Genomic DNA, 23363 nt, shown 5'->3' with positions numbered 1-23363 from the left:
GCCTAGAAGAGCCTCTGCTCTGTACTGCTTTCTCTCCTATGCTTTATATACACTTTCCAGAATGCTTTTACACAATGTGATCTCACTCCAGAGATAAAGAGGACTGAAGTCAATTCCATGGTTGATACCTAGAACTGAGAACCCTCAGTTAACTTTTCAGTGGGGTGTTCCCCCACAAATGTGCTCATTTTAAGAGAAAAGATCCTGGGTGGCGCCTGTGGCTCAGTGAGTAGGGCACCGGCCCCATATACCAAGGGTGGTGGGTTCAAACCCAGCCCCGGCTGAACTGCAACCAAAAAATAGCCGGGCGTTGTGGCGGGCGCCTGTAGTCACAGCTGCTCGGGAGGCTGAGGCAGGAGAATCGCGGAAGCCCAAGAGCTAGAGGTTGCTGTGAGTCCTGTGACATAGTGGCACTCTACCAAAGGCGGTAAAGTGAGACTCTGTCTCTACAAAAAAAAAAAGAGAAAAGATCGTTGTGGTCAAAGTCGGATGGCCATCAAATTAGATAATCTGTTCCCTTTTATGGGCCAAAAACCTTTTAATAAGATGTATTACTAATTTATTCAATATTTAATCTGTTTAATTTTTTTTTTTTTTTTTGCCGTTTTTGGCCAGGGCTGGATTTGAACCCACCACCTCTGGCCTATGGGACCAGCACCCTACTCCTTTGAGCCACAGGCACTGCCCCTAATCTGTTTAATTTTATTTAAATATTTAAATAAAGTAACAAAGGGACATTAAGCCAAAGAGGGAACAAATTAGTTCTTTATTGCTAGAGTATAGAAGAAGACATGTTTTATTTGTCTTTCTCCCTATTCAACTAATGTTTGGGTTTCTACACTGTTCAGAGTACCAATTACACAAAACATGCCTCTTCAACTCTCTGAGTTTATACACCATTTATAAAACAAAAGTAATTCTTCCCCTACAGGTAGTACAAGGAACACCCTGTTTCTGTAGCAGAAAGTAAAAATTTTAGAAGGCCAATGGCCTAATTTCCCCCTGCCCCATCATGTCTTTAAGAATAAGTATGACTGGGTGGCACCTGTGGCTCAGTGGAGTAGGGAGCCAGCCCCATGGGCTGGAGGTGGCGTGTTTGAACCCAGCCCCAGCCAAAAACTGCAAAAAAAGAATAAGTATGACTAAACATTTCAATATAGGAATGCATTGACTAGATGGCTCGTAGCACAGTGGTTACAGTGCCAGCCATATACACTGAGGCTGGTGGGATTGAAACTGGCTCTGGCCAGCTGGAAAACAATGATAACTGTAACAGAAGGTGGCCAGATGTTGTGGAAGCGCCTGTGGTCCCAGCTACTTGGGAGGCTGAGACAGGAGAGTGGCTTGGGCCCAGGAATTTGAGGTTCCTGTGAGCTGTGACGCCATGGCACTCTACTGAGGGTGACTTAGTGAGACTGTCTCAAAAAAAAAAAAAAAATACATTGAGTAGAAAGATTTTATCTTCTTATGAGAAAGAACTTTTTAAAAAACTGGCCCAAGCTCATATTTTGTCTGACTAAGGAATAATTTGTTGATTTTTTTTTTTTTTTAAGAGACAGAGTCTCAGTTTGTCGCCCTCAGTAGAGTGCTGTGGCATCACAGATCACAGCAACCTCTAACTCCTTGCCTTAGCCTCCTGAGTAGCTGGGACTACAGGCACCCACCACAACACCCGGTATTTTTTGTTGCAATTTGGCCAGGGCCAGGTTTGAGCCCGCCACCCTGGGTATATGGGGGCCAGTGCCCTACCCACTGAGCCACAGGCACTGCCCTAATTTGTCGATTTTTTTAAAGTTCACCCCATTTGCTTTTCATTGTTATTTAACAAGACATTTGCATACACATATCTGTTTATTTACTGATCATTCTTTCTCTCATGGGGGAGAGTTCCAGAAGACCTAGGGGTGTGCATTTAGGCATCAGGAGGCAATAAAAAGAGTTTTGGAACCTCTGTGGGAATTTTGTCTTTTTGTTCCTCCATTTATTCTGTGATGTTAACTAGAACAAGGCTAGACTGACCAATAGGAACACTGTATTTCTTGAATAAAGGTATGAGTTTCTTTTTTTTTACTTAAAATAAATTTTACGTTTTTAAATTCAGTTCACGATAGGCAAAGGTATGAGGTTTAAGTGAGAGAAACCTGGAAAAGATGAAGTCTACCAGTTTTTCAATCTTTAGATTCTTGGGATTCCTCAAGTCACACAGAGGAAAGAAACTTTTTTATTGTTAATTTTCATTTGCTTCATATCTACTCTGTGCCCTAAGACAAGTCACTTATTCTTATTTTGAGTTCTTCTGTCTATAAAATGGGCTTAAATGCCTATTCTGCCTGCCACAGAGTTATGTATTTGTTTGTTTGAGTTTTGAGACAGTTTCACTTTGTCGCCTGTCACAACCGTGTAAATGATCACGCGAGACACAGATTGACAGTGTCAGATGAGTTATGACATTAGTGGCTATTGTAGTTAGTATGATGTTTAATCCTGTATAGTTGCCCTCGGTCAAGTGTGGTGTTGTCATAGTTCACAGCAAACTCAAAGTCTTGGGCTCAAGCTGAACTCTTGCCTTACCTCCCAGGTAGCTGGGACTGCAGGTGCCAGCCACAATACCTGGCTATTTTTAGAGATGGGGTCTTGCTCTTGCTCAGGGTGATTCCAAATCCTGAGCTCAGGCAATCCACTCACCTTGGCCCCCCCCAGAGTGCTAGGATTATAGTCATGACCCACTATACCTCCCAGAGTCTTTTTTTTTTTTTTTTTGTGGTTTTTGGCCGGGGCTGGGTTTGAACCCGCCACCTCCGGCATATGGGACCAGCGCCCTACTCCTTGAGCCACAGGCGCCGCCCCTCCCAGAGTCTTTTATTTTTTGACAACTAAAGCCAAGAGTGAACATGAGAACTATAAAGTTGAAATAACCTTTTTGAGTTTGTTGGGAGAATAAGAACAATTTGGTTGATTAAAATGTTAAGGTAGGTGAGCATGTGGGAGTGCTACAAGGCAGCATGATGAAATTTTGGATCTGTAGAGCAACTCATCCTATTGATTTTGGTTATCTCCTGGTCTTTGTACAGCATGCAGTGCCCCAGGTAGCACTTAGTTAGTTTGAGGGTAATTTTAGTTAAGTGTCTCTCACATCTAAATGTTAACTCATATCATAAGCCAAATAGCAGTTGTTGAGGTTTGTTTGGTATTCCCAATGTCAGAGGACTGGGGCCTCAGTTACTCCTTCTCTCATTACGTATGGCTTGGGTCTGAGTCCCAATTCTACCTCTTACCAACTCTGCACCCTGAGACAAGGCACTTAAACATCTGGTGCCACAGGCACCTCATCTATAAAAAGGGTAATATAGTAGTGTCTACTCATTGTCACTGTGCAAATTAAAATAGTATATATATATATATATTTTTTTTTTATAGAGACAGAGTCTCACTTTATGGCCCTTGGTAGAGTGCCGTGGCCTCACACAGCTCACAGCAACCTCCAACTCCTGGGCTTAAGCGATTCTCTTGCCTCAGCCTCCCAAGTAGCTGGGACTACAGGTGCCCGCCACAACGCCCGGCTATTTTTTGGTTGCAGTTTGGCCGGGGTTGGGTTTGAACCCGCCACCCTTGGTATATGGGGCCGGCGCCTTACTGACTGAGCCACAGGCGCCGCCCTAAAATAGTATATTTAAGGAGCTTAAAATAATGCCTGGGTCCTGATAACTGCTTAGTAAATGTCATTATTAGTGCTGTGGTACCTGGATTTGGCTTTTATAGACCAGCTAAAGAATATGGTCCTGGGAAAACAAATAAGGCTTACTTTGGAGATGGTGTGGGCTTGGTTCCAGACCACTGCAGTAAAGAGAATATTGTAATAAAATGAGTCACATAAATTTTTTTGTTTCCCAGTGCATATAAAAGTTTATATTATACTGTAGTTTTTTAAGTGTGCAGTAGTAGTATGTCTAAAAAATGTACATACCTTAATTTAAAAATATTGCTGAAAAGTTATCATCTGAGCCTTTATTTTATTTTATTTATCTATTTTTTTTTAGAGACAGAGTCTCACTTTGTTGCCCTTGGTAGAGTGCTATGATGTCACAGCTCACAGCAACCTCCAACTCCTGGGCTTAGGCGATTCTCTTTCCCCAGCCTCCCTACTACCCAGGACTACAGGCACCCTCCAGAATGCCTGGCTATTTTCTTGTTGCAGTTTGGCCGGGGCTGGGTTTGAACCCCCTACCCTCGGTATATGGGGCTGGCGCCCTGCCCACTGAGTCACAGGCGCCGCCCCATCTGAGCCTTTAGAAAGTCATAATCTTTTTGCTGATAAAGGGTTGATGTTGACGGCTGCTGACTGATCAGTGGTAATTGCTGAAGGTTGGGATGGCTGTGTCAATTTCTTAAAATAAGACAACAGTGCTGCATCCATTGACTGTCTTTTGTGGAAGATTACTCTGTAGCATGTGTTGCTGTTTAATAGCATTTTATCCACAGTAGAACTTTCAAAACTGGAGGCAGTCCTTTCAAACTCTGCCACTGCTTTATTCTGTGCTTTATTCATTGTTGTTATTTCAACAATGTTCAAAGTGTCTTCACCCGGAGTAGATTCCATCTTAAGAAATCACTTTTAATTATCCATGAGAAGCAATTCCTCCTCTGTTTAAGTTTTTTTTTTTTTTTTTTGTAGAGACAGAGTCTCACTGTATTGCCCTCGGATAGAGTGCCATGATGTCACACGGCTCACAGCAACCTTTAACTCTTGGGCTTAAGGCGATTCTCTTGCCTCAGCTTCCCAAGCAGCTGGGACTACAGGCGCCCACCACAACACCTGGCTATTTTTGTTGTTGTTGTTGTTGCAGTTTGGCCGGGGCTGGCTTTGAACCCACCACCCTTGGCATATGGGCCAGCGCCCTACTCACTGAGCCACAGGCACCGCCCTCTGTTTAAGTTTTATCATGAAGATTGTAGCAGTTAAGTCACATCTTCAGGCCTCAGTTCTCATTTTATTTCTCATGCTGTTTCTGCCACATTTGCAGTTACTTCCTCCACTAAAGTCTTGAACCCTCAAAGTCAACGGTTCTCAACCTGTGGGTCGCGACCCCTTTGGGGGTCAAATGACCCTTTCACAGGGGTCACCTAAGACCATCCTGCATATCAGATATTTACATTACGATTCATAACAGTAGCAAAATTACAGTTATGAAGTAGCAACAAAAATAATTTTATTTTATTATTGGGGTCACCACAACATAAGGAACTGTATAAAGGGTCGCAGCATTAGGAAGGTTGAGCACCACTGCTTTAAGTCATCCATGAGGGTTGGAATCAGATTCTTCCAAACTCATGTTCCTGTTGGTTTTTTTGTTTTGTTTTGTTTTTGTTTTGTTTTGTTTTTGTTTTTTGAGAGAGTCTTGTTCTGTCACCCTAACGAGTGCAGTGGTGTTGTGGAAGCTCACGGTCCTCCTCCATCAGCCTCCCAAATAGTTGGGTCTACAGGCACCAGCCACCTCACCTAACTGATTTTCCTGTTTTTTTTTGTAGAAATGAGGTTTTCTTGCTCGGGCCAGTCTCAAACTCGCTCAAGTGATCTTCCTGTCTGCCTCCCAGAATGGTAGGACTATAAGTGTGAGCCACTGTACTCCCACAGCCCACACTGATATTTTGACCTCTTATGAATCACAGATATTTTTGATGGCTTCTAGAGTGGTGAATCCTTTCCAGAAGTTTTTCATTTGACTTTGCCCAGATCCATCGCAGTAATCAGTATCTATGGCAGGTATAGTTTTAGACGTTTTTCTTTTTTTTTTTCCAATTTCCTTCCCTTTCTTTCTTTTCTTTTTAAGAGACAGAGTCTCTGTCACCCAGGCTGGAGTGCAGTGGCTTGATCATAGCTCACTGTAGCCTCAAACTCTGGGTCTCAAGCAGTCTTCCTTTCTTAGCCTCCCAAGTGGCTGGGACTACTTTTTTTGTTTTGCCTGGCTTATTTTTTTGTTTCTTGTAGAAATGGGGTCTTGTTGTGTTTCTTAGTTTGGTCTTGAACTCTTGGGCTTAAGCAGTCCTCTCATCTTGGCCTGCCAAAGCGCTGGGATTACAGGTGTGAGCCAGTATGCCAGGCCATGAAATGTATTTCTTTCTTTCTTTCTTTCTTTTTTTTTTATGAAATGTATTTCTTAAAAAATAAGATGTGCCTGTAGCTCAGTGGCTAGGGCACTGGTCACATACACTGGACCTGGTGGGTTCGAACCTAGCCCCAGCTTGCCAAACAAGCAACAATGACAACTACAACAAAAAATAGCCAGGCATTGTGGCGGGCGCCTGTAGTCCCAGCTACTTGGGAGGCTGAGGCAAGAGAATCACTTAAGCCCAAGAGTTAGAGGTTGCTGTGAGCTGTGATGCCACCATCCTCTACAGAGGGCGACATAGTAAGACTGTTTCAAAAAAAAAAAAGACATGAAAGTTGTGTTAGAGTTACATGTGTAAGCCACCATGCCTTACCTTTCAGGGCTTCTCTATTGCCTACAAAACAAAGTCTAGACTCATTAGTGTGGCCTATAGAGTGTTTTACAGTTTGGCCTATCTTACTTTCCTGGGCTGATACGTCTTCCATTTAGACATCAGTCCTCCAGCCACAGCTTGGGTTTTAGAATATGCTGTATTCTTTTTCTGCCTCTCTGTTTTGGATGAAGCTGGCTCTTCTCTCTAGAGTGCCCTGACCAATCCTTCTCAGATAGGTTAATTCTCCACTCATCTTCAGCATCTCCTCAAGTGTCTGCTGTTGTCTGAGACCTTGCTTACTGGGACATTTCTCACCTATGTTCCTTTAGCACTTTGCTAGTGATGTGATGATGCATATCACTTATTGGTTAGTGTTATGTTTATATGGTTTTGTATCAGTGGTCACAAAACACCAAGTACTATTCTGTTTTCCCCGTCGCCCAGCTTCCCAGTTGTCCTCTTCAGAGCTATCACTGTTTTACCAGAGATTTTTTCCTTCCAGAGTGATATTTTAACTTTCACAAACAGGCAAATATAAATATGTATAAACTTCACCCACTTTAAATGAGTAGTAACATAATACAGTTTGACAGTTAAGTTCGTGAGCTCATTCTAGAAAAAGTGCTTACATACCTCATTGCTAAATATCACCATAGTCACCTTCAAAGTACTCCCTGCGGGAGGCTATACACAGATACCAGGGACTAGTCCACCCTTCAAAGCCATTTTGGAACTCTTTTTCTGGAATCGCCATCAGAGATGTCATCATTACCCTTGATGTCCTGAATGTCATCAAAACGTCTTCCTTTCAATATTTCCTTTATCTTTGGTTAAAGATAAAGGTTATTGGGAGCCAGATCAGGTGAGTAGGGAGGGTGCTCCAATACAGTAATTGTTTACTAACTAAAAACTCCCTCACACACAGTCCCATGTGAGCTCCTTTGGGATCATTTTTACACACATCATCTTTCTCATGCCAAGATTTTCAGTTAAGATTTCCCTGTTTCTCTATCAGTGTATACTTGGTCTGCTGTGCTTCTCACAATTAGCTGATGATTTTGACCCATAATTTTGTGAATTTTTGCATTGTTTTTGTTAGTCCTGCATTTTAACTGTCTGCCCTGACCTCTCTTCAGTGAAGCTTTCTCTCCCTCAGACGTTTAATCCATTTTGTATACTGCCATGTTCTTCATGGCATTATCCTCATAAACTTGGACTAACATGCCCGATACCACTTCCACTCTGTTCAAGTTTAAAAAGAATTTTACATATGTATGTTTGTTGCTCTAATTTTATTTTATTTTTGAGACAGAGTCTTGGACATTTCTTTTTTTTTTTTTTTAATTTGGCCGGGGCTGGGTTTGAACCCACCACCTCCGGCATATGGGACCGGCGCCCTACTCCTTGAGCCACAGGGGCCGCCCTGAGACAGAGTCTTATTTTCTTGCCCTTGGTTGAGTGCTATGGCATCATAGCTCATAGCAATCTCAAATTCTTGGGTTCAAGTGACTGACCTTCTTGCCTCAGCCTCCCAAGTAGCTGGGACTTCAGGTGCCTGCCTCAACTCCCAGCTATTTTTTAGAGACAGGGTCTCACTCTATCTCAGACTGGTCTGGAACTTCTGAGCTCAAGCGATCCACTTGCCCATCACTCTGGGGTTACAGGTGTGAGCCACTGTGCCCAGCTACATTGCTCTAATTTAAGCTCTGACATTTTCCCAACAGCACACAAAAACACGCAACAATAATGTGTGCCACTCAGCAAGACACCGACACATGTTGGCATGAACACAGCTGTGAGATACTGATATACCAGGGTTATAAAATCTTACTGAGCTGTTTGTGCAGTGCTGCCAACATAAGGGCACAGTGGCAAGTTTGTGAACTTAATTGTCAGGCCTCATACTATAATTACTGTTATATATTTTCCTTTTTTTGCTTAGTATCTTGAGAAATCATTCCATATTAGCACAGAGAGAGCTTTTTGTCTTTTTTACATACACAACATAGTTGATTTAGCCAGTCTATCGATAGACATTTGATTTGTTTTCATTTCTTTGCTTTTGTAATTGGTGCTATAGAGAAAACTTGAGTAATATCATTTTGTCTGTGTTAAGATTAAACCTGCAGGAGAAATTCCTAGTTGTCTCCTTCTTGAAGCTAGAGATTTGTTCCTTTTTTTTTCCAAGTTGCCTGATAAAGTGCCTGGCTTGTCATGGATGCTTAACTAACATCTAAATGAAGAATAGATTAGTCTAGCTAGGGAGACGAGGCAGATTTTTGAAAAACATTGAACCCTGATATCCTAAGGCAGCATATCTGGGGTCTACAGCTAAACCCTAAAGCTTGGAGAATAATAATAGGATATGGTTGGAAGTTGTCTCGGCTTGGCATAGATTGGACTTTTCAAAATGCCTCTGCTAGCTTAGCACCCGTAGCTCAGTGGTTAGGGTGCCAGCCACATTACACAGGAGCTGGCAGGTTCGAACCCGGCCTGGACCTGCTAAACAACAATGACAAAAAAAAAAAACAACACAAAACAGCTGGGCGTTGTGGCAGGCACCTGTAGCCCTAGCTACTTGGGAGGCTGAGGCAAGAGAATCACTTAAGCCCATGAGTTTGAGGTTGCTGTGAGCTGTGACATCACAGCTCTCTACGGAGGGCGACATACTATGTCAAAAAAAAAAAAGCCTCTTCTAATAGAATAGTAAACACCACATTCTACTCTTCTGTGAGCCCACCCTTACAGGAAATCCTTTTACTTTTCAGCAAGTGAAATTAGATTCTCAGAGACAGTTAGCAATTCTTGCAATAATAGCCAATACTTCCTTAGTCTTTTCTACATGCCAGGCACTGTTTTATGTACTTTAGAAGTATTAACTCAAGGAACCCACATGAAATTGGCACTATCCTTGTATCCATTACTCAGATAAGAAAATCCAAGCAGCATATGTTATGTGATGTAGGTGAAGGATTCAGAGGAAAGAATGGTCCCCTGTTCTCTGCCTTAAATAGTACCAGATTGATTTTGCGTGTGTTCTTTTTTCTTCTCTTTCTGTGGCCCTGCTTGTTTTTTTCCATGTAGGGTTAATTGCCTGTGATTTTACATACTGACCTTGATTAATGGGAAATGTTTCTCCTACTGGAAGGTACACATATTTAGATGGGTATAGTGCATTCTTTGGTTTGTCCCTTGATTTCTAATTTAGCTTGTTAAAGATTTCTAGAATGGGGCGGCGCCTGTGGCTCAGTTGGTAGGGCACCGGCCCCATATGCCGAGGGTGGCGGGTTCAAACCCGGCCCCGGCCAAATTGCAACCAAAAAAAAAAAAATAGCCGGGCGTTGTGGCGGGCGCCTGTAGTCCCAGCTGCTCGGGAGGCTGAGGCAAGAGAATTACATAAGCCCAAGAGCTGGAGGTTGCTGTGAGCTGTGTGACGCCACGGCACTCTACCGAGGGCAGTAAAATGAGACTCTGTCTCTACAGAAAAAAAAAAAGATTTCTAGAATGATCTAGCAGTTAATTCCAGATCCATTTTCCCCTCTACCTTTTTAGTGAGGTACTAATTGAGAAAAAAAAATTTTTTTGAGAGTCTATGTCACCCTTGGTAGAGTACCATGCATCACAGCTCACAGCAACATCAAACTCAAGTTAAGTGATTCTCTTGTCTCAGCCTCCTGAATAGCTGGGACTACGGCACCCACCACAATGCCTGGCTATTTTTTGTTGCAGTTGTCGTTGTTTAGCTGGCCCAGGCTGGGTTCAAACCTTCCTGCCTTAGTGTATGTGGCCAGCGCCGTACCCACTGAGCTATAGGTGCTCAGCCAATTTAAGCTTATCTTAAAAGTACAATCAAAAGCGTATTACCCATTGATTCTCTAGTGCTTCCTGGAAGTATTCTTTTCTTTTTTCTTTTTTTTTTTTTTGGTTTTTGGCCAGGGCTAGGTTTGAACCCGCCACCTCCGGCATATGGGACCGGCGCCCTACTCCTTGAGCCACAGGTGCCGCCCTCTTTTTTCTTTTTTTTTTGAGACAGAGTCCCACCCTATGCCCCTGAGCAGAGTGCAGTGGCGTCATAGCTCACTGCAACCTCAAACTCCTGGGCTTAAGCGATTTTCCTGCCTAAGCTTCCTGAGCAGCTGGGACTACAGGCACCTGACACAAAACACCCGGCTATTTTTTTTGTTGCAGTTTGGCCAGGGTCAGATTCGAACCCGCCAGCCTCGGTATATGGGGCTGGCGCCCTATCCACTGAGCCACAGGTGCTGCCCCCAAGATCTGTTTTTTTAATTAGCCTTGTCTAATAGAACTTTCTGCACCATTCATTATAATAACCCTTAGCCACATGTTGCTACTGGAAATGTAGCAAGTGGAACTGAGAAAGTACATTTTTAGTTTTATTTAACTTTGGTTAATTTAACTTTAAATGGCTAAAGTAGTGGTGAATATAGTGTACATTTAGACTGTATGTAATATATTCACCAACAGAAGGATTTTTCTTTTTTTTCTATTTTTCCTACATAGGGCTTATATACTATTTGATGAATGTTTGATATCCAGCTTTCCATAGCTGAAATACAAAGAAAGTTAAAGTATTCCTTAAATTTTGTCTCCCAGGGATAACACTGTTAATAGTTGTGTGTTTGTTTGTTTGCAGTTTGGGCTGGGGCCGGGCTTGAATCCACCACCCCTGGTATATGGGGCCAGCACCCTACTCCTTGAACCATAGGCGCTGCCCATTAATTGTTCTGTTTTAATTGTAGAAAAAATCATCAATTTACATCAGCATTATAGTGATTTCTGCCCTGGATTCATCCTTGATTCCAGAAATTGGGTATTACTCAAGGTTGTTGTAGATTTGGGAGTTTTAGGAGATGGAGGCATAGAAGGCAAGTCATAAATGTAACTGAAAGAAGTATGACTAATACTCTTAAAATGCTTTTATAAAGATTATTGTGATATGATGGAATTCTGTCCTAATAGAGTCCTTAGTGAAAATGAAGAAAAGAGAGGATGATTCATCCTTTTCTCCCATCTTGACTCCCAGATGATTTTACTTTCATTTTGTTTTGAGGATGTGTTGAGTGATTTTATCTTGACTCCTCCTTGGGGTGGTTGGAATTTTATCTTTTTTTTCTTTCCATCTTACCACTGGCTGGGATATTTGAAGAGAGAGACTAAAGAGGATTTACTCCTTGCTGGCAAAACTGAACGAAGCAGAAACAAATCTGTTTGAATTTTGTATTTCTTTTCTTTCATAGTAGAAGCAAGTGTCTTAGACTGATTTTATAAGTGGTATGGGTGTGTGTTTACACATGTGCCTATCTTTCCAGCGTAAAGATGTCACTGATTTCTGTTCTCGTTAAAGTTCCTCGAATCCCTAACAGTTTCCTCTGCTCCAAATCATATGTTTTAATAAATTCCATTCTGTACTGAAAGGATGGATGTGTTTACCTTCCGAATGGACTTGGTGAAGTTGAGTGTTGGGGAGACAGAGAGAATGATAATAAAGGATAGAACTGTGGTGCTCAGAAGTAAAGTAAAGTAAACTTTTTTTTTTTTTTTTTGTAGAGACAGAGTCTCACTTTATGGCCCTCAGTAGAGTGCCGTGGCCTCACACAGCTCACAGCAACCTCCAACTCCTGGGTTTAAGCGATTCTCTTGCCTCAGCCTCCCGAGTAGCTGGGACTACAGGCGCCTGCCACAACGCCCGGCTATTTTTTGGTTGCAGTTTGGCCGGGGCCAGGTTTGAACCCGCCACCTTCAGTATATGGGGCCGGCGCCTTACTGACTGAGCTACAGGCGCCGCCCGTAAAGTAAACTTTTTAAAAAGTTATTTGAGGCCAGGTGTTGTGGCTCACGCCAATAATCCTAGCACTCTGGAAGGCCCAGGCAGGAGGATCCCTTGAGCTCAGGAGTTTGAGACTAGCCTGAGCAGGAGTGAGACCCCCAGGACTACCCAGAGCACCTGACAGCCGTGACTTCACCAAGTGGGCATGTACATACATTAAGTAAGGCTCGAATAAGGGCTCTCTAGAAGCTCTGGCTATCTGTCCACTTCCCTCCTTAAACATACTACTCCAGTCATGTTGATGAGTGTAGTTCTCCCAGATGTCCTTGCTTATGGTCCTTTTCATATGCCTTTTATTTGGGATATTCTCCTGGTTGCCCCCCTCCCTCTAGCTAAACCAAAAAACAAACAACAAAGATCACCTAAAAACCAAAAAATGTAGTTGGACTAATTTCCTTTTAATTCTTTAGCTCTGGTTTGAATTTTATTTTTTTAGAAAGCGTTCCTGACTCAAAGCAGCCTCTTGTCTGAGTTTGCCTGCTGAGTTTAGCCCAGTTGTGATGCTTACTACCCTGTGTTCTAATGGTCAGTTTTCTTGTGTCTTTCGGCAGCTATAGCTTGAGCTGTGTGAAGATACAAGATATTAGATATCTTGTGTCTCTAAAACCAGAATTCTAGGCATTGTTAATTTTTAAGAATGTTTATTGAATACATATTTTCCATAACAGGAAGGAAGACTCCTCACACTCCTTACCTTCTCAGGCTCAGCAGTTTCCCTTATGCCCTTGAGGGTAATGGTGCCTGTCCTTTACTATATACTAGCATATATGGCATAGTTGGCCATATCCCTATCAGGGAGAGAAACTCAGCCTTGTAGAGATAAGAAAGCACATTTTGTTCAGGTTATTCTTACAATTCAAGATCTCAGGAATCCAGTTTAGGGAAATGTTTTGCTTTAAAAAACCTGCTTATTGGGGCGGCGCCTGTGGCTCAGTCGGTAGGGCGCCGGCCCCATATACCGAGGGTGGCGGGTTCAAACCCGGCCCCAGCTTAACTGCAACCAAAAAATAGCCGGGCGTTGTGGTGGGCGCCTGTAGTCCCAGCTACTTGGGAGGCTGAGGCAAGAGAATCGCTGAAGCCCAGGAGTTGGAGGTTGCTGTGAGCTGTGTGAGGCCACGGCACTCTACTGAGGGCCATAAAGTGAGACTCTGTCTCTACAAAAAAATAAAAATAAAAAAAAATAAAAATAAAAAACCTGCTTATTGGCTTGGTGCCTGTGGCTCGAGTGGCTAAGGCGCCAGCCACATACACGTGAACTGGCGGGTTCGAATCCAGCCGAGGCTTGCCAAAAAACAATGACGGCTCCAACCAAAAAAATAGCTGGGTGTTGTTACAGGCGCCTGTAATCCCAGCTAGTTGGGAGGTGGAGGAAGGAGAATCGCTTGAGCCCAGGAGTTGGAGTTGCTAACCCTAACCCTAACTTTACCCAGGGCTACAGCTTGAGGCTCTGTCTCAAAAAAAAAAAAAAAAAGAGACCTGCTTATTGGCTCGGTGCCTGTGGCTCAAGCGGCTAAGGTGCCAACCACATACACCTGAGCTGGAGGGTTCGAATCCAGCCTGGGCCCGCCAAACAACAATGATGGCTGCAACCAAAAAATAGCCAGGTGTTGTGGTGGGCACTTGTAGTCCCAGCTACTTGGGAGGCGGAAGCAGGAGAATACCTTGAGCACAGGAGTTGGCGGTTGCTGTGAGCTGTGACGCTACAGCACTCTACCGAGGGTGACAAAGTGAGACTCTGTCTCCAAAAAAAAAAAAACCTGCTTACGTATGTATCATTATCTTTTCCTGTACTTTGTGATTTCTTTTTTTTTTTTGAGACAGTCTCACCTTGTTGCCCTTGGTAGAGTGTCATGACATCATAGCTCATAGCAACCTCAAACTCTTAGGCTCAAGCGATCCTCTTGCCTCAGTTTTTTTAAAACTACTTTTTTTTAATAGGTGCCCACCACAATGCCCGGCTATCTTTTATTGCAGTTATCATTGTTGTTTAGCTGGCCTAGGCCAGGTTCGAACCCTCCAGCCTCAGTATTGGTGGCTGGCACCGTAACCACAGTGCTACAGGCACCAGCCTCAGTTTTTCATTTTTAGTAGAGACAAGAGTCTTACTCTTGCTCAGACTGGTCTCAAGCTCCTGAGATCAAGCAATCCCCCTGCCTTAGTGTCCCAGAATGCTAGGATTACAGGCATGACCCACCAAGCCCAGCAGTACTATGTGAATTTACAGCTCATTTTATAAAATATATGTATGTTATTTAAAAGCTGATCTTTAGTAAACCAGTCAATAATTACTAATTATCTAAAATGTGTAGAGCCCTAGGTGTAATAAATAATACTACCAGATATGGCTTCTGCTTTTGAATTCTTACTTTACAGTTGGAGAAGATAGAACATCTTTATTCCATAGTTTGTTACTGTGGCTTAATCATGTGAATAAGGTAATGAGGAGTAGGGCCATTGTGGTAGGTGATGAGACATTACAAGTAGTAAAGCTATCACTTCAGTTTCCCTTCGTATTGGTAGGATGCCTGAAAAAATGAAATAGGTGGTAAATTTGGGTTTTCTCTGGTTAGACATGGCTTAGAAATACAGATTTTAAGCAAAAGTTATGAACTTGAAGGTCTGGACCTTTAAAAGGTTGGGGCAGGAGGCATCTATGATTCTCTCAGGCATATGTTGTATTTTGGTTCTGTTTATTTTCTGTGGAGAGAGGATCTGTAGTTTTTACTAAATTCTCAAAGGAATCCTTGACCCACAAAAGGTTAGAACCACTGGTTTAGAGTAATACTGAATCTCAAGCCTCATGGCCTAATTTGGTCTCCCCTTTACTGTTTATTTTATTATTATTATTTTTTTAAGAGACAGAGTCTCACTTTATTGCCCTTTGTAGAGTGCTATAGCATCACAGCTCACAGCAACCTCCAACTCCTGGGCTTAGACAATTCTCTTACCTCCACCTCCTGAGTAGCTGGGACTACAGGCGCCCGGCCATTTTTTGTTGCAGTTTGGCCAGGGCTGGGTTTGAACCCGCCACCCTCCGTATATGGGGCCAGCGCCCTACCCACTGAGCTATAGGCACCGCCCTCCTTTACTGTTTTAGATTGGGCACTGCGTTTTGTTTTTCCCTGATACTTACTTGGAGGGGTCTTTTGTGCAAAGAATTCAACTGTTTAACATCTAAGGAAGGAGAGTGGAAGTTGTTCCTTTTTGGAAGCTTTGTGTTTTGACTTGTTAACCTTCTTCTCTTCTCTCATTGTTTAGTAAAAATTAAAAATGTCTTTTTTCTTTTGTAAAGACATTCCCACTCTATTGTCCAGGTTGGAATGCAGTAGTATCATCATAGCCGACTGTAGCTTTAAACTCCTGTGCCCAAGTGATCCTCCTGCCTCAGCTATAGTTGGGGCTACAGGTGTGTGGGAATACTCCCTGCTAACTTTTGTTTTTTTTGTAGAGACAAAGTCTTACTATGTTTTTCAGGCTGGGCTTGAACTCCAGACAACAACTGATCTTCCTTCTTGGCCTGCCAAAGTGCTGGGATTATAGGTGTGAGCCACCATACCTGGTCTGTCTTTCATTTGAAATAATGATCACTGCTTTCTGAGGTCCAGATATTCATTCATTATGTATTTATGTGGTGGGGCCTATGCTAAGCAGTGGTCATGTAGAGTTGAAATGACGGGGTCCTCGCCCTTAGAGGCTTTCAGTGATGATGTGCAATGTAAGTGCTCATGAATGATATCTGTTAGTCTCATGGGAACATTTATCATATAGTGACATTGCTAAAGTCATGGAGGATGTACAGGGTAAAATAGGAACATGTGAAATATTATCTAGACTTACTCTGTTTTGTTGATATTTCACTGTTGATTTATCTAATTATTACCACATTCGTATGTTGCAAACCTTTGCATGCAAGAGGGTAATAGATTAGGTGCTTGGGGCTTTTGCCAAGCTGGAGAGGTCCAGTTGTAAACATGGTAGTGACTGAGGCCCTAGCTATGACACATGTATTCTTATGGAACTCATTTAGAAACTATTTCTGTCTCTTTGGTTGTCAGTTAAAAAAAAAATTAAAAAACCACTATTGACTCAATTTCCCCACTTTTTTGTGGAAAAGAGGATAAGTTCTCTTTGCCCTTAGTGATTCAGCAAGTATTTATTGAATGACTGGAGGATGTGTAGTACTAGACTAGACCCTTGGACTGGACTGTTCACTTACTTAGAAGAGCAGATGGAAATGATTGGGTTATACTTCTTGGGCAATGTCCTTTACTCGCTCCCAGTAATTGACATGGTGAGATGGGCTTTGGGAGTCAAAACCCAGCTATGTCACTTTCTGGCTGAGTAGCCTTGGGCAGGTCAGTTGACACCTGAGCCTCAGTTACCTAGCACTTTTATGTGAGATAATGCATATGACTTCTTTGCTGAGGACCTCCTGCCACATTCTGGGGCCCAATAAAAAGCTGTATTGCTACTAGTAGGTGAAGATTATAAATCTTGGAGAAATTTCTTTGTTTTATTTATTCATTACCATGCCACTCAGAATGAGTGTTCTCCTTATGTGAATGGAGGAATTGGGTATTCCTAGTGAAAAGCCATGGCTAAATCTTTCTTTTTTGGCCTTTCTCTTTAGGCCTTTGCTAATGCAAAGGTTCTTAATCCAGGCTTCCTGAATTTTTTGTATAAGTGCATTTTTTTTCCTGGTCGAAAGAGTCGAATTTTTATCAGATTATCAAAAGGATCCTTAACTGCCACAAGAATTTATTTATTTATTTATTACTATTTTTTGAGACAGAGTCTCGCTAGAGTCACCCTTGGTAGAATGCTGTAGCATCACAGCTCACAGCAACGTCAAACTCTTGAGCTTAAGCAATTTTCTTGCCTCAGCCTCCCAAGCAGCTGGCACTATAGGCACCTGCCACAACACCTGGCTAATTTTTGTTGTAGTTGTCATTGTTGTTTAGCTGGCCTGGGCCGAACCTGCCACCCTTGGTGTATGGGGCTGGTGCTACAACCAGTGTGCTGCCGGCGCTGAGCCAAGATTAAGAATTTATTTGGCTCTGCGTCTGTAGCTCAAAGCAGCTAAGGCACTAGCCACACACCACAGCTGTCGGGTTCGAATCCAGCCTGGGCCTGCCAAACAACAATGGCAATTATAACCAAAAAGAGCCGGGCGTTGTGGTAGGAGCCTGTAGTCCCAGCTACTTGGGAGGCTGAGGCAAGAGAATCGCTTAAGCCCAGGAGTTGGAGATTGTTGTGAGCTGTGACGCCACGGCATTCTACCTAGGGTAACAGCTTTTGAGGCTCTGTCTCAAAAAAAAAAAAAAAAAAGAATTTATTAATTGACCTGTTGTGTGGGTATAGAGCCACAGATGATACCTTTGTTCCTGAAGTTATCTGTTACTCCTATTATGAGATTTTCTGCTGGAATGATCCCAGTTCTTCGGAAGGCTGAGGCAGAGGACTACTTGAGGCCAGGAGTTTGAGACCAGCCTGGACAACATACTGCAACCCCATCTTTACAAAAACAAACATAAATAAGCTGGGCATGGTGGCACGTGCCTTTAGTCCCAGGTACTTCAGAGACTGAAGCAGAAAGATCATTTGACTTGAGCCCATATTACTTAAGTAATAATAATAGTAATAATAATAATTAAAATATTACTAAGAGAACTTTTCCAAATTAAAAGAACATAGTGAAGATACTGAGTGAATATTCAAAATTTTCGTGTGCTTTTGTGTGGGCATTTTTTTTTGGCCAGTAAGAGGTAGGACAAATAGAAAGAAAAATGATAACAGGAGGAAGAAACCTCCTAAAGCAGCCGTTCTCAACTTGTGGGTTGCAACCCCCATTGAGGGTCAAATGACCCTTTCACAGGGGTTGCCTAAGACCATCCTGCATATCAGGTATTTACATCACGATTCATAACAGCAGCAAAATTATAATTATGAAGTAGCAATGAAAATAAGTTTATGGTTGGGGGTCACCACAACATGAGGAACTGTATTAAAGGGTCATGGCATTAGGAAGTTTGAGAACCACTGGCATAAAGTATTAAATGCCAGCTTTTTGCCCTCATAGTTCTATCAGTAGTTTCTAAGCTATCATTCAGCATCGGCCTCCTCTTCCCTTTGGGGTTTCTCTGTAACTACCATGCCTTCCAATCAGGCTGGACCACTTACTTTTTCCTGAACGTGTATTCAGGGTTTGTCAGTTTATGAGAATCACTCTGGCTAGAGTGTCTCTATCCCCACCATTTGCAGGTCTACTTGTCTGTGCCTTAAAGCCTCTTACCAGTGCCACCTTTTCTGATTCTCATAGGGTTGTAACTCCCTTTAGAGCACTGACTCTCATCTTCCTGTCCTCCACAGTCACGTCCTTTGTACAGAGTAGGTGCTAAATGAAGGGTCGTGGAACTTAAAGAGTAATGCATACGAAGGAACAAAATACCTGCTTAAGGGAAGAGGAAAATGAAAGTTAAAATTATTGGAAATAAAAAAGTTTTCAGATGTCAGTGTCAATTCTCAGAGTTTGGGAAACTCTTAAAGAGGCTCAATAACAGTCGGGGTAGGAGAAAAACCTGCTCTGAATTAGGAAGTGGGAGTGTGGGGAACAGTTGGCCAAAAATACAGCCTTGCTAAGTCATATCACTTCTGGACTGGACTTATTTACCTCCTTCAAAAAATGTTTGGATTGGATTTTTTGATAGTAGAGGTGATGCTGATGAGTACTGTACCAGGTACTGTTCAAGTTCCTGAGAATACAATAGGGAGTTAACTAGACCAGACTCCATACGTATATGCTGGTGGAATGCATTGATTGGGAAGTTAGTCCTTTCCAGCCTTCAAAGTCTGTGATCTAGAGAATGAACACCGGCATTTGCTTGAGATTGTCGTAAGGATCAATTGAGAAAGCGCTTTAAAGTGCGGCTTCTCTTATTTATTATGAATACTTTCCTCCGTACTTTATTTTTCACCTAAAACAGATTAGAAATGTTTAACATTAGGCTAGTCTGAAGGTAGTGAGTTATCTCAATTGATTGTTCATTGTCAGTTACAGTTCCAACTCCATATTCTACTTTTCCCCTTCTCACTACTGCACTTGACTAGGCTTAAACAATAAATAAATCTATTAAATTAAATCAAAATGTTTAAAATTATATAGAAGCTTTTTGTATGGATAGTAGAATGAACTAATGATTCCAGGGTTTAGGTGAATTTAGGCATGTAAATCTTTCAATAATTGGCTTTCTTAACTAGATTGGGATATAGATTTGTAATACATCTTCACCAATGGAAAAATGTATTTTTGGGGGGTCCCGTTAAGGATATTTTGGAAGGATTTCTACATTGGATTTGTTTCTGCCTTGCATGAGTTCTTCTCCCACTCCCTTTTTTGTTTTAAAGATTTCGGACTGACTATCTCTGCTGTTATTCTTAAATACAATTTCAGGTTGGTAAAGGTTGCATGTTAGAGAAAACCCAACTTCTCTACTGATTGGAGGCTTTAAAAAAACAACAACCATAAATGCAGAATGCAGTTGTTTTTGAACAGTGAAACAGTGCTTCCATTTTGTGATTAGGCTAATTCTTTTTTTCTTTTTTTAACAACCATCACCTATTGATTCTGAGGGCTGGGTGGATTTTCGTTTGTTTTGTTTTGAGACAGAGTCTCACTGTGTCACCTTTGGTAGAGTGCTGTGGCGTCACAGCTCATAGCAACCTGAAACTCTTGGGCTTAAGCGATTCTCTTGCCTCAGCCTCCCAAGTAGCTGGGACTACAGGCGCCCAGCACAACGCCCAGCTATTTTTTTGTTGTAGTTGTAGTTGTCATTGTTCTTTAGCAGGCCTGGTCAGGTTCGAACCCGCCAGCCCCGGTGTATGTGGCTGGCACCTTAGCCGCTGAGCTACAGGCGCCGAACCAGGGCTCGGTGTTTTTAAGGACAATTCCCATGCTCCTGGAATTGTCTTCAGTGCCCTCAAAACAAAGAGCAAATGATGCAGGTGGCGCCTGTGGCTCAAAGGTGTAGGGCGCCGACCTCATATGCCGGAGGTGGTGGGTTCAAACCCAGCCCCAGCCAAAAAAACTGCAAAAAAAAAAAGAGCAAATGATGCAATTAGGATACAATCTATTGCCTGTAAATTTCAAGGAAAATTGTTTTCCGTGTAACTTAGAAGTTCATGGACAAAGTCAGACTTTCTTTAGATCTGGTAAGTTTATGAAAAATGACTTGATAAAATGAGATTGTTATCTTCACACCTTACAGTTGTGTTTTTTTGTTTGTTTCTTTCTTGTTGTTTTGTTTTCATTTTTGTATTTTATGACAGAGTCTCACTTTGTGGCCCAGGGTAGAGAACTGTGGTGTCAGCCTAGCTTCCAGCAACCTCAAATTCCTGGGCTCAAGTGATCCTCCTGCCTCAGTCTCCGGAGTAGTTGAGACTACAGGTGCCTGCCACAATGCCTGGCTAATTTTTCTATTCTAGTAGAGACAAGGTCTTGGTCTTGGTCCTGCTTAGGCTGGTCTCAATCTCATGATGTCAATCAGTTTTCCTGCCTCAGCCTCCCAGAGTGCTAGGATAACAGGCATGAACCACTTTGCTGTCATGCTCCCCTCTCAGTGGGACCTGCTCTGACCATCCTTTTTAATTATTGCACACACCCTCATTTTTTGTTGTTGCAGTTACCACTGCTGTTTTAGTTGGCCGGGGCGGGGTTTGAACCTGCCACCCTCAGTATATGGGGCTGGTGTCCTACCCACTGAACCACACGTGCCACCCTGCACACACCTTCTGTACCATGCATGGTATGGGAGCTATAACACTGCTTTATCTACCCCCATCACCTGCACTATTTATCTCCTAACCTAATTAAGTTCCATGAGGCAGACATCTTTGTCTCTTTTTTTCATTGCTGTATCCCAAGTGCCTGGCACAATAGTAGAAGCTCGCTTAGTAATTTTGTATCGGATGATCGAATGGATGAATGAGAATAAGTAAATGAACGGATCCAGGGAACCAGAGGAACACCACAGTGGCTAGAATCTAGTGAGAAAAAGAATGGTGGAGATGAGATTGCATAGGGAGTTACAGGCCATGTAACAGTTTTGGGTTTTAATAAAAGAGCAGTGGAAGGCTTAGAGGTGTGATAAGCAGAGGACTGATAAGATCAGGTCTCTTCTTTAAAAAGATAACTTGCTGCTCTATAGAATATGGATTGCAGAGAACAGAAGTATGCATGGAAAGAAACACAGAGGCTGTGAGGATCCAGGCCTGCGGTTCTCAACTTGTGGGTCTTGACACCTTTTTAACAATGAAAATACATTGTGACATTAGGAAGGTTGAGAACCACTGACCTAGGTGCTCTAGCTTCCCTGGCAGCAAATATGTTGCCTTTTTCAGCTGTTGAATTTGAATGTCCATTCCAAGGGTAGGGTTTGATTGTTATCAGTCTGATTATAATTGTAGGTACTCGGGTTATCATTAGCCCCAAGAGACCTACCTGTCTCCTTGAAGAGCATCATTGTCCAGTGATCTGCTGACAGATGAAAGCTGTCAAGATAGCTTGGCTGTTAGATGACATTTAACTAGTTTCTGTGTGTGCCTTCCCTCCCTCTGCAAGGTTTAATGACCTACCTAGGAGAGAATCCAGGCCTTCTGGGTACTCTCCAGGTAGTCTACCACTAAAATGTTGATTCAGAAGAACTGAGAAAGATAATCATTTGCTGATCCTATAAATGGGTTTTTAAACTTGATTTTGCCATTTTTGAGACTGTTTGTATTAGTACTTTTTGCTAGAGGAATTTGAGAAGGCCTTTTCACTTGCCTTTACTTTTTAGTAGCCTGTGATAGGTAGGTATGTTTCTCCTTCTTGACATGTTAGTTGGCAAAGTAGTATCGGCAGCCCTTAATAAAGGTCACTTTGCAAGAATATTAGTTGGGAAATTAACATTCTTGACATTCTTGTGGAATGATACAGATTTATAGTCTTTTTATTAAGTTTTTAAATCAAATAGTCTTTAATTAGAAGCAAGCACATATAAAACTTTATGACTCCAGACAACACTGGCCGTACTGTGTCAGATTATAGAGCAGGGTTCGTGCCTTTAAATATAGGGTTTTATTTGTAGGAATGGAGAAGGGGGTGTGAGAGGATCATACTGAACGCTTTCATGCCATCATCTTGCTGTGGCCTTACCAATATGGAATATGGACATACAACTTTTGAGCCCTTTGACTTTTGTGTCCCACCTGACTTGGCTTTTAGCTCTCATAATTCAACTGGTTTGAGCTTTCTGTTAAATAGTAAGGAAAATGTAGTTGAGTAGACTTAACTTTTTGAACTCATGTAATAATGAGGCTTGATAAGCCATAATATGTGTATTTTCATCACTTTTTGAAATGGCCTTCTCTATTGTTCTAAATAATACAGTGGACTAAAATATAAATCAAGGACTGACAGGTTTTTACAAAGCATCACCCCCCCAACACACAGAGTGGGGAAAACCTCATTCTATTGTGTATTATTCTTTATTAGGTATAAAGGGCTTAGGAAGGTGTGTTCATCTCTTCATCTGAGTGTGACTCAAGGTATCTTTAATGAACACTGAAGGGCTGGTGTGTTTGATAATGGCTTTCATTTTGGTATACACAAGTTATATGCATTTTCATGCCCACACCTGTGCCCTTGAAGAACGCTACCAGGTAGGAGCGATAGTGGTGTTATAGAGAGCAAAATTAAGCCTCTGACAGACTCTATTACGTGGTAGATTTTCTGAACAGAAAATAGAAATGCAGGTAAGTCCCAGGGTTACAAACGAGATAGGTTATATAGGTTTATTTTCAATATTACTATTTGTTTTTTGGAAACAGTCTCATTATTTTGCCCTTGGTAGAGTGAGTGATGTCACAGCTCACAGCAACCTCCAACTCCTGGGCTCAAGTGATTCTCCTGCCTCCACCTCCCAAGTAGCTGGGACTACAGGCGCCCGCCACAACACCCCGCTATTTTTTGTTTGCAGCCATCATTGTTGTTTGGCGG

The 23363-nt window shown here is 42.3% G+C and overlaps 1 protein-coding gene across 4 annotated transcripts in view; it reads left to right on the top strand.

Annotated features, from left to right (window-relative positions):
- ARHGAP35 (Rho GTPase activating protein 35) overlaps positions 1-23363 on the top strand; it is a 142942-nt gene that overhangs the window by 16369 nt on the left and 103210 nt on the right. For 3 of the 4 annotated variants that reach the window (XM_053604163.1, XM_053604160.1, XM_053604165.1), the window contains exon 2: positions 5527-5596. The exons of the other annotated variant lie outside the window; for it this stretch is intronic. The gene's annotated coding sequence lies outside the window, so the exon portion shown is untranslated. The remainder of the gene's footprint in view (positions 1-5526; positions 5597-23363) is intronic. 4 annotated transcript variants of the gene reach the window in all.

The sequence above is a fragment of the Nycticebus coucang genome, chromosome 10 (genome assembly GCF_027406575.1).
Source record: "Nycticebus coucang isolate mNycCou1 chromosome 10, mNycCou1.pri, whole genome shotgun sequence".
NCBI lineage: Eukaryota > Metazoa > Chordata > Mammalia > Primates > Lorisidae > Nycticebus > Nycticebus coucang.
This window is presented reverse-complemented; position numbering and strand designations above follow the sequence as displayed.